This window comes from Amphiprion ocellaris, chromosome 5, assembly GCF_022539595.1.
Source record: "Amphiprion ocellaris isolate individual 3 ecotype Okinawa chromosome 5, ASM2253959v1, whole genome shotgun sequence".
Taxonomy (NCBI): domain Eukaryota; kingdom Metazoa; phylum Chordata; class Actinopteri; family Pomacentridae; genus Amphiprion; species Amphiprion ocellaris.
Genome location: NC_072770.1, coordinates 36,161,064 through 36,173,504, shown reverse-complemented (window position 1 = coordinate 36,173,504; position 12,441 = coordinate 36,161,064). Strand labels below are relative to the sequence as shown.

General features: G+C 39.4%; 1 long non-coding RNA gene across 1 annotated transcript in view; it reads left to right on the top strand.

The window, feature by feature from the left end:
* The window catches only part of LOC129348919 (uncharacterized), a 16,323-nt gene extending 3,882 nt beyond the window's left edge, over positions 1 to 12,441 (top strand). The window contains exons 2-4 of the long non-coding RNA XR_008601673.1: positions 2,365 to 2,410; positions 8,791 to 8,963; positions 9,926 to 12,441. This is a non-coding gene — a long non-coding RNA (uncharacterized LOC129348919). The remainder of the gene's footprint in view (positions 1 to 2,364; positions 2,411 to 8,790; positions 8,964 to 9,925) is intronic.

Sequence of the window (12,441 nt, the reverse complement as noted above, 5' to 3'; positions counted from 1 at the left end):
CGGCCGCCTATAACCAAACACCACATGGCATTTTTATAGAAAGATTCTTCCAAAATATTACATATAGAGTTGAGTAAAATTGAAATTGAAAGTTACTGATAAAGATATTGTAGTAAACCTGTTGACACTTGACTTTTGTGAGTCAAGTGTCAACAGGAAAGCCTTGGAGTCTCCCTAGTCTTTTCTTCAGGAGGAAATGACATCATGTGGAGCAGGTCATGTGATCTGGAATTAACACACTTTCTTGAAAGGTGTTTTTGTAATGGGGAACTTAGTTGAAAGTGATTTCTCAGACACTGTTGGGATTTGTTATTTTTAAAGACACTGCTAGCCTAACACTGAAATTGATATCGCATATGGGTATTGCAATATTAATATTAATAACCATTTATTGTGCAATTAATGCATGGGTTGTGCTTGATCTTCCAAGGGAGAGATATGGATTCAGGCATTAACCCTAGCTGTTCACACATACACACACCACAACATGGAGTGGTTCTACACATACACATTCCAAAGACACACAGAGGTTTTGCTATGCCTCACAGTATAATCCTATTCCCTCATAAGGTAACAGCAAGCTGCACTGAAACCGTTTATTTAAGGTGGGAAACCATAACAATCCTTCCTATGGGATACCACCACTGTTCCCTCTAAGCTGCGCACGTGCGCAATTGCGCACTGCTCCCACGGTCTCTGCGCACAGAAAATCTGCGCTGCACACAAAAAAAAAATCCAACCTAAATTAAAGCTGCAAGCAGCGTTGGACGGGTCCTCGCATCCTTGCTGGTCGGCGAATCCACGCACGTCCACCAGGTGGCACTACGACCGAGAGTGCATTTTGGCCTACGGATGCGATGAGGGCCGGACTCTGATCACGTGTAAAATTTCAGGCAGATTGGAGCATGTTCAGGCTACTTATAGAGCCTTTCTGTCCATCCACCGGGTGGCGCTATGACCGAGAGTGTACATTGGCCTCTGGATGTGATCAGGGTCGGACTCTGATCACACATATAAAATTTCAGCCAGATCGGACCATGTACAGGCCAGTTATACAGCATTTCCTTCCATCCACCAGGTGGCGCTATGAATGTGGCTGTATTTCAGCATGTGAATGTCATCAGGGTAGGACTCTGATCATACATGTAAAGTTTGAGGCAGATTGGAGCATGTTTAGGGCAGTTACACAGCAGTTGATGTTTCATGGCGAAGCATCAAAATTCAGGAGGCCGCCATGGCCACGCCCTCAGACTTAAGGTGAGCATTTTGATAACTTTGGATCAACCATGCCTGGAGTACATCCTGGCCGAATTTCAGCTCTCTCGGTGTTACCCTGTTTGAGTTTATAGCTTTTGAAAATGTACAAAAATGACCCAAAATCGTCAAAACATATGACATATAATTCAAAATGGCTGACTTCCTGTTGGATTTTGGTCATGGGTGTCAATTACATTTTTGTGTGTCTTGATGAGTTACATATGTGTATGTTTTTATGTTCAGCTAATATCATTTCCTCTGGACAATGTTTGTGGTGTTAGAAGTGGACGTTTGTAGGGAGTTTTCAGTTGTGATACTTTAATGCATAAATATTTGCAGTGGTGGTTTCACTGCAAGCATCTACTGATGTCACCAGTGAAGTAAATAAAAACAGCATTTGTTGAACTTTACGCCTCTCAGTGTCTGCAGTTAGTTTAGCTGAATCAATGCAAAGATATTTCTATTTTTCTACATGACAGGAATGTCAGTGAAATCCAAATGCTAAGAATAAACAAGTGATCTGCCTGGTCACAGATCCCACTTTAATCCAAAATAAAGACTTTGCAAGGAAATGAACTTGAAATATGAGCCACCAGTAAAAGTTGTGATCAGACAGAAGGGCCTGTATTTTATCTTTGGAGAAGTTTAACATGTAAGTTTGTGCAGCTGATCAGTGGTGAGGCCTGTGGATGACTGGAGATGTGTGTGGACACTTAGACGAAGCAGCAAATGTGTTGAAAATGAGTTGTCTTCTCAGAGTCTTGAAGATGTTTTGTCAGAGCTAAGAAAGAAGTAAGAGATCCTGCAGGTGATTGTTGAGTGGTGTTGAGGAATTTGAATGTAGAGGAATAGCAAAGAGATTTTGAAGATATTTAAGCCATAAGTTGTATTTTATTTGTTTGCTGTTCTCTCCCATTTGTAGTGAAGAGAAGTGATTTGACATGAAGAATGTGATTTGTGTGGCTTTGAAATTGTGTTAAAATGTAAAAATGAGTGATGAGGAGAAGAGTGTGACTTTTTAGTATTGTGTTTTTAGGCGTGTTCTTTAAAAGTTGTAGGTAGATTATGTTCTTTTTTTGATTTTGTGGATTGTTTTTTTTCTTTCAGTGTTGATGTCACCGCCTTGACGAATAGAAGAAAAGCCTGTATTTGGGTATGTAGGACCGGTAGTCCAGAGGTAGTGATGGTGGTTTGGAACCTGGAGAGTGCAGGTTCAATCCCCCACTCTGCTCAAGCTTTTTTTTCACATTTGGGCAAAATTTGCCAAAAATATTCTTTACGCTCTTTACGCTCTTTACGCTCTTTACGCTCTTTACGCTCTTTCGGGCAACTTCTTGGTTTTGTAGGAACCACCCTTCAACTCCAATCCACTGACACTCCACACCACAGACCACAACCTTTCCACTCCGCTATCATCCTCCGCAAGGTTCCCAGTGGGGATTCGAACCGTGACCCTCCACATGACAGACACACAACCTATGTGTGAGCTATCTTTCACACAAGCTCCTTTGTGGACTTTGTTGTAATGATGGTTGAAAGAGGTTGTCATACAGCCAAAGTATGTATATATTGTAAATAAAGCTGCTGTAACAATGTAAATTTCACCTGGAGTGGGGAAAAATAAAGAACTTTATCTTAACTTTATCTTATCTTATAAAGTGTCAAAAGAGCCCTGGGCTGGATTCGAACCAAAAACCTCCTGGATGAGAGACAGATAACTTACCACTGCGCTATCCTTCCTACTGGGTGCAACTGTTAGTTTTCGTAAATGATGATACACAAAACTATTAAGGAGGTGAAGATAATAAATGTACTAAGGTTGATTTCAACCGGGCACCTTCAACATGCCAGGCAAAAAACTTACCTCTACACCACCTGTCCTACAAGATGCTGCTCTAACTTTGCTTAAATGATGCTAGCAATTAGTACTGGAGCATCCAAAGGAAACATAAAAAGTGTGAGTGGGGATTTGAACCATGGACCTTCAACATGTGAGGCACAGAACTTACCTCTGCACCACATTTCCTACAAGGTGTTGTTGTAAATTGGCTTAAATGATGGCATCAATCAGTACTGGAGCAATCAAAGGACAAATAAAAGGTGTGAGTGGAGATTTGAATCATGTGAGGTACAGAACTTACATTGTAGGTTTGTTTCTGAGACTGAATACACCCAATCTCATCTGATCTGCAAAGCTAAGCAGGGTTGGGCCTGGTTAGTATTTGGATGGGAGACTACCTGGGAATACCAGCTGCTGTAAGCTTTTTACTTCTCCTCACAACCTGAACAAGACACTGCTGGTCATTCACTAGAGACAGCTATCAACTAAAACCTCTTGGTTTCTTTATTATACACTCTATGAGGTGGATAAGCTGCAGCTCATGCTGATTTATTGCTGGTTCTGGTTGGAGCCAAAGAACAAAGGCGTCACCTGTTGGAGCAGCTGATGTCCTGCAGCCTCTTCACCACAGAAAGCCTCTGACAGCTTCAATTCTTTACACTCTGACTGCAAGACACCAATCACATAGGAACATATACATGTGTGGAACAAAGAGCTGAACTGACACTCAACATGTGTTTGACCATTTATTGATAAAGACATTCAAACATGTCTAGAGATAGAACACCAACGCACGGTGTAAGAAAGGTCAGAACAGACTTCACCTGCTCAGGAAACTGAGGTCCTTCGGGGTGCAGGGAGCAATTCTGAGGACCTTTTATGGTTGTGTGGTGGTATCAGCCATCCTGTATGGAGTGGTCTGCTGGAGCAGCAGCATCACGGCTGCAGACAGGAAGAGATTAAAGAAACTGGTTAAGAAAGCAAGCTCTGTCCTGGGCTGGTGTTAGACAGGAGGATGATGACAAAGCTGTTGTCTATCATGGAGGACATCTCCCACCCCCTGCAGGAAACAGGACCATCACCGGCAGCTCCTTCAGGGACAGACTGCTTCACCCACAATGTTTGAAGGAGGTCCTTCCTTCCTGCAGCAGTCAGACTGTGTTCAATCAAGCCTGCTCCCAGTAGTTCAGATCACCCATGAAGTAACTGCAATAAAATGTAAATAAGTCAATATATGCAATTTCACAAGATTTTTTTTTTACAAGCATTTCTATTTCTTCTCTAAGGAGAAAGCATCTATTTATATCTGTGCACTGAGTGCTGCTTTTCTTTTTACTTTTTTCCTATCTGCTACTGCCACACTGAAAATTTCCCCACTGCAGAATCTACCTATCCATCCATCTATCTATGGTCCATCTACCTCCCTACCTATCTATCCATCCATCCATCCATCCATCCATCCATCTCTCTCACAGGTGTGGGGGTTGATTCACCTGTTCTCAATCACCTTAATCCACGAAGGCCCGGTTCTTCATTCTTCCGCTCTCTGCCAGATCAGAGACTTTGAAACCAGAACCTTTCTCCTACAATTAGTCTGGTTTCCCCTTTTTGTTTTCACCTTGGTTTAGTTATCCTTTCTGTGTTGGTTTTAGTTTCATTCGTTAAATAAACTCCTTGTAATCTTTGACCTGTGTCTGCAGATGTCCTGTGACACCAATGATCCCATCTGATATTTAGCATGTTTTCAATTATTGTTCCCATTTCTTAAAAAAAAAAAAAAAAAAAAAAGCCCGCTGAAATCTGATCAGATAAATGAATGTGAAACTACTTTGGGTCTGCTGCAGCTGCCTCCCTCTGATCTTGTTCCTGCCCACAGCACAATCTGATCAGTGAAACACTGAAGGACAACTTCAGCATGTAAAACATAAATAAGCAAAGGCTGCAACTCGTGATTATTTTAATTTTAACTTAACTTTATGTGCTGTTCAAAAACTTTATTTTTTCAGCAAATGTGTAGTGATTCCAAATCTTGGTTATTGATCTCCTTGATTACAAAAAAAATCTGTATCGACCCGGAAAAAAAACAAACATGTCAGGCACCCTATGATGTTAACTGTTTGCCTGAATGTTTTTGTTTAAAATCCTCAGTAATAACCTTTGACTGGTTGCTCTTAACCCTGTAAAACTCACTGCTGCAAAAATACAACATCAGCTTATTTTTTAATTACTATTTTCTATTATATATATCTGAAATAAACCCTAATCTGGGGTCTGACAGCAGCGTGAGGTCAAAGAAGCTGCCATCAGCTGCTGCACTTCTGTCCGTCCAGCAGATGGAGCCATGGAGCTGCAGTGAAGTGAAGAGCAGCACAAGGCAACCACCACTTCCATCCACTGACGCATTCAATTTGACTGACGCTAATGTTTTATTGACTTCCAACCACTAAACCAATAAAAGCTGCAAGCAGCGTTGGACGGGTCCTCGCATCCGAGCGGCCCGACTGACCCACGCATATCCACCAGGAGGCGCTGCAACTGAGAGAGTAAAGTTTCAGGCAGATTGGAGCATGTACAGGCTACTTACACAGCACTTCCTGTTTCATGGCGAGAAATCCAAAATGGCCGCCAAGTGGTGCAAAGATGTGATTAGGGCCGGACTCTGATCATGCATGTAAAATTTCAGGCAGATTGGGGCATGTACAGGCTGGTTACACAGCACTTCCTGTTTCATGGCGAGAAATCCAAAATGGCCGCCAAGTGGCACAAAGATGTGATTAGGGCCGGACTCTGATCATGCATGTAAAATTTCAGGCAGATTGGAGCATGTACAGTCTGGTTACACAGCACTTCCTGTTTAATGGCGAGAAATTCAAAATGGCCGCCATGTGGCGCTATGACTGTGAGTGTATATCAACCTATGGACGTGATTAGGGCTGGACTCTGATCACACATGTATAATTTGAAGCAGACTGGAGCATGTACAGGCTAGTTAGACAGCACTTCCTGTTTCATGGCAAGACATTCAAAATGGCCGCATTCCGCTGGTAACTATGGCCACGCCCTCAGACTTTTGCGGAGCGTTTTGATAACTTTTGATCAACCATGACTGGTGTCCATCCTGACCAAATTTGAGCTCTCTCGTGGTTACGCTGTTTGAGGTTATAGCTTTTGAAAATGTCCAAAAATTACAAAATTGTCCAAAATATGAATCATATTTCAAAATGGCCGCATTCCGTGGCTCGCCATTTCCACGCCCTCAAACTTTTGCAGAGCGTTTTGATAACTTTTGATCAACCATGACGGGAGTACATCCTGGCCAAGTTTGAGCTCTGTCGAGGTTAAGCTGTTTGAGTTTATAGCTTTTGGAAATGTCCAAAAATGACAAAATTGTCCAAAATATGAATCATATTTCAAAATGGCCGCATTCCGTGGCTCGCCATTTCCACGCCCTCAAACTTTTGCGGAGCGTTTTGATAACTTTTGATCACCCATGACTGGAGTACATCCTGGCCAAATTTCAGCTCTCTCAGGATTACGCTGTTTGAGTTTATAGATATCAAAAAATGTCCAAAAATGACTCATAATTCAAAATGGCCGACTTCCTGTTGCATTATGGGTAATGATGCAAGAAGCTTTTTTGTGCGTCTTGATGAGTTACATATGTGTACCGAATTTCAGAAGTCTAGGTCAAACACTGTCCGGGGGCTGAATTTTCTTAATTTTCTAGGGGGCGCTATTGAGCCATTTTGGCACGCACGCGTGCCATTTCCCTAAAATATCAAATTTTTCACCGGTTCTGATGTGTGTGGCGATTTTCATGCGTTTTCGTGTATGTTTAGGGCCTCAAAAAGGCCGATTTCCCGGCGGACGAAGAAAAATAATAATAATAATAATTCTTAGGGTTTCAATAGGTTCCTCGCACCACTTAGTGGTGCGAGGACCCTAATAATAAATAATTCCTTGCATTCCAATAGGGTCTTCGCACCGTCGGTGCTCGGACCCTAATAATAATAAATAATTCCTTGCATTCCAATAGGGTCTTCGCACCAGTCGGTGCTCGGACCCTAATAATAATAAATAATTCCTTGCATTCCAATAGGGTCCTCCGCACCGTCGGTGCTCGGACCCTAATAATAATAATAATAATAATAAATAATTCCTTGCATTCCAATAGGGTCTTCGCACCGTCGGTGCTCGGACCCTAATAATAATAATAATAATAATAATAATAATAATAAATAATTCCTTGCATTCCAATAGGGTCTTCGCACCATTCGGTGCTCGGACCCTAATAATAATTCCTTGCATTTCAATAGGGTCTTCGCACCATTCGGTGCTCGGACCCTAATTATAAATAAAATAAACACGTAACAATTCATTCTGTGCTATTTTTCAGTGTGAGTCAGTGAGTGACCGGTGACTGGCTGCTGCAGCCAATGATGTGATTCACATACGTATTTACCATAGACTGTATATAATGGTATTTACGCAGCTAATCTACGTCAGACGTCCTTATGTGCAGCCACCGTTGTTCTCATAGATATGAATGAGTAGATAGGACACGCCCCTTTGAGCTGCGTGCTACAGCGAGGCTAAGCTAGTGGGGGAAAAGTTTCAGTGCATTCCGTTGATGTAGACGGCGTGAAAACGGAAACAACAAGTATGCCGTCTCACTGTGCTGCAAACAATTACACACTACGTCGTACGATTGAGACAGACTGTCTGAGGACTGATATCTTAAAAGTTCTTGAGTAGTTCTCTGTTAGTTTGAACCTTCAGACAGTCTGAGGACTGAAGTTTTAAAAGTTTCTCAGTACTTCTCTGTTAGTTTGAACCTTCAGACAGTCTGAGGACTGAAGTTTTAAAAGTTTCTCAGTACTTCTCTGTTAGTTTGAACTTTCTGGTTAACAGAAGCCTTAAAACTTGTGACCATGAGTCTTGATTTCACATTTAGACCATCCATCTGAGTTCTTCTCAGACCTTCACCTGTGGGTTTTTTAGAAATCCTTAACAAACTTTGATTCTCTTCACTGAACAGTAAAGTTTGTGGAGATCACAAGGTAACATTAGTTTGATCAATGCCTTCAGCTACTAGTAGACTTTATCTGGAAAGCAGTTTTCTGAAATGAGTTCTTATAGTAAATCTATCCACAATCAAACCAAGAACATAGAAAGAGGAAATGTTTGAAGAAACAACTTGATGTTTTCGTTTCAGACTAGAAAACGCTTTGACTTTTATCTGTTTTTGCTCTTTTTCATCGTTTTATTGTCTCTTCTGTTTAATTTGATCTTCTAAAGTCTAACTGGTGTCTTTTCAAATGTTTTGTCTTTAGTTTGATTCTTCTTAAATGTTTAGTTTTGCTCCTTTCTCACCTTTTATTCTTTTCTAATGTCTGATTTGATTTCCAAATGTTTTGTCTTTTTAATGTTTAATTGTTTTTTCAAATGTTTTATTGGCTTGTTTGAGTTTGTTTTTCTTTCCCAATATTTAATATTTCGATTAAATCTTTAAGGTTTTTCTTTTTAAATGTTTTACCACCTTTCAATGTTTAATTTTCTTTTTAAATGCTTCATTGTATTTTCTGTGTAATTCCTATTTGAAGTGTTATTGTCTTTAAGATGTAATTTTCTAATTAAAAATTTAACTTTTTAATTAAAGGTTTTGTCTTTTTTTGGGTCTTTTTATCGGATAGGTGCAGTGAGAGACAGACAGGAAACGGGGGAGAAGAGTCGGGGGAAGACATGCAGCAAAGGGCCACAAGCGGGACTCGAACCCGGACCGCTGCGTCGGGGACCAGACTCTGTACATCGGTCACCCGCTTAACCCGTTGAGCTACCTGGGGACCCATGCTTTGTCTTTTTAAAGGTTTAATAATCCAATTAAATGTTTTGCATTTTTTAAAAGGTTTAATATTCTTCCTGTGTAATTGTATTTTTTAAATGTTTAATGATGGAAAATATTTTATCTGTAATTTTGAATATTTGTATTTTAAAAATTTTGTTTAATTTCATAATGACATGTATTGTATCTTGCTGAATTATCTAATTCAATATTTTATCTGTTTAATATAATTTAATTGTAATTAATGTTTAACTCTATTAAACAGATAAAATATTGAATTAGATAATTCAGCAAGATACAATACATGTCATTATGAAATTAAACAAAATTTTTAAAATACAAATATTCAAAATTACAGATAAAATATTTTCCATCATTAAACATTTAAAAAATACAATTACACAGGAAGAATATTAAACCTTTTAAAAAATGCAAAACATTTAATTGGATTATTAAACCTTTAAAAAGACAAAACATTTAATTGAAAAATTAAATGTTTAATTAGAAAATTACATCTTAAATTTCTTAAATCTTTTTAATAATACAACTTTTTAAAAAGTTTTATTGTATTAATTTTTTTCCTTTGATTTAATTGTTTTTTTAAAATGTAGTTTATTTCTTTAATCTTCTTTTTCTGTCAAGATTTTAACCCCAACCTTAAAAATGAAATAAACCCTTAAATCACACCTTAAATCTTAATTTTGTTGTCCCAATCATGAGTTAGTCAGTTATTCAGTTTATCAATTCAACTTTATTTGTTTAACACCTTTCACACAGATGACAAAACTAAACAACATGGTAATAAAATGTGTTGTGTGCAGGGGATGGAGGGAGTTTATTGAAGTCTTCTTGGGCTCACATGGGAAATCATTTAAAATATAAACTTGACATTCAGTCTAAGGAAACTGGAAACTGCAGAGCGACAGAAAAACCAACAATATCTCCTGTTTTCTCCTTTAATGAGTCGACTCTTCTTGTGCTTTCAGACCAAAGAACTACAGACTCTTCACAACCTGCTCAAACTCTTGGTACAGGACCTCACCACACGGGTCAAGAAGGTTTCCGTCTCATTTCTACTCTGAAACTCACCTTCTCCTGCTCAAACTGCTGACAAATGTTTCTGCTGCTCTAAAGTCTGGTCTCCAGAACTTCCTAAAAACTCTCAAAGTCTCTTCTGCTGCAGGTTGCTTTGTAGAACTGTTCCAGAAAACCTCACTAAACCACATGGAGGGGCCTCAAGATAGTCGTTCAAATGAAACTGTACAAAAACCAAACTAGCACAACCCAAACGCTAAAGTCTCCTGCAGCCTACCAGAGAAGCTCTGAGAACAGAGAATCAGGACAGGAACTCTTACCTTCTGGACAACCAACCTTGGTTCTCAAACAAGAACACAGAATGCGTCTGACCAAAAACCTCTAAAGACTCACTACAGCCAAGATAAAGACACAACTCAGCTGCACCAAACCCACTAATCACTGCACACATTAGCACCATGTGCTAACTGTGGCTAAAGAACCACATTTACCAAGACAACTATCTGGTACAAAGCCCTAAAACACACCAAGAAACACATTAAAGACAATTTTACTGCTGGAAGCTGCAAGCCAACGCCTAAAGAACAAGCTAAAGCAACGGAGCCAAACCCAGGTGAAGAGAATCAGAGGAAATGTTTGTCTGCAGCTAAATAAAGCAGGAAGACACTGAGCTGCTCAGGTGTTCCTGATAACACCAAGCAGCCACCTGGACAGCCAATAGGAACACAGCTTACTGGAAGTCCAGAGGGCTGGCTTAGTGAAGGAAATTTAGTTTAAAGTTGAAGCAGAAAGTTAACAAAGAAAGTTGAAAACCACCTTCTGTTACCTGAAATCTCTGAGTTTTCACACAAAGAACACCTGAACATGTCAAACTGGTTCCATAGTAGAACCATCATTGTAAAAATGTCATAGTATGGTGTGTTGTTCAAAAAACATTAGGACCCGGCTGTCAGGGGACAAACATGTAAGAAACATGAGAACAGAGAGAACCCAACCAGTAGGTCACAGTTTATCATCATCTAATCATCTCCTGAAGTCCATATGGTGAGAGACATCAGTATCTGGTTGTTCATTTACCAGAGGATGCTTATAATCATGCTGATGTGGTCTGTACTCTACAGTATTTTAGTGACTCAATAAATGCCTGAGTTGTTTTTTTTTAAATGCTTTATAGTTTTTAATAAACATTTAATAGCCTATATGTAATCAATAAATGGCCTTTGCCTTAAGAAAAATTCACTCAGAACTCTGATATGTTAACAGTACTAAATAAATCAATAAATACATGCATACACACAAAAATAAGTTAATACATTAACTGTGTTAAGATTTAGAGTTTTTTTAAAAAGTTGTTTATGTTTTTGCAGAATCCAGTATTGCTCACTGGTTGGTCATTACATTTTATTAGTTTGATTTCACAGTTTAAAATGATGCCACCTCTTTTCAGACAGAACCTGTGATAATAAATCAATACAAAATTTTTAGTTCCGTGTTAATAAAGCACTTAAAGCTTTAAGTATGGCTAAATGCTTTTTTCAAAATTAAATATATCACTCCTTAGGTGGTAGTGGCCCCAAGTTCAGTAAAGTTGGAAAGATATTCACAGATTCAGACTTCCAGCATCAATAACTCATTAGATATAGGTTGTCAAAACATAAACGGTGCCTCTTTCCCATTGTTGCAAGGCAGACAATGTGCTACAAGCCCAGTTTTATCAAAAGTAGCTGTCTTTCAAGCTACAGGAATAACATTGGTGTCTATGGAGTGAACAGGGTCCGTCTGCAATTTGCAAAACCGCTGCAACAGTAAAGAGAGACAAATATTCAATAACTTCACTCTTATACATTGTAGTGTCACTAAAATCACTGCAGCCTTCAACTGGCTCCTGTTGACAAAGTGTTTTAACAGAAATGTAAATGCTGTAATTTGATTCTTTTAATGAACCATGTAACTTGAATGGATGTGATGCTGGTGTGACCACAGTGCACACGTCTGATGTTGCTCACAGTGGTCCAAGGGACGCTCAGGGAGTTTGTGTGTTTGCTCACACTCAGGAAAAATTACAGGGAACATTGGATACCACCAGTACCTGCATCACATCACAGCTAACAAAGGAGAAGAAATGTCAGGTAGAGTGCAGGAAGTGTTAGAAAGGAGGGTTCTTTCCACAGGGTGCAGCAGCTGTGGATTGGATGAACCATGTGCCAAGAGACATGGACATATCTGTGCACCAACCATAGGGAGAACTGAGTCTAAACCATGGTTCATCCCCACCTCCTAGCCATTCACATTTCATCATTTGAATTATATGTGTATATAGCCAATCACATTGCACCATGTAGAATAAAATGTTGTGTTCATATCAAACTTCATCCTTCTCTGGGAGGCTGCTCCAAACAGAAGACTTCCTTGTACAAGATTTTTTGAGACAATGATATCAGAAAATAAACAGCTTAATTTGAGAGAA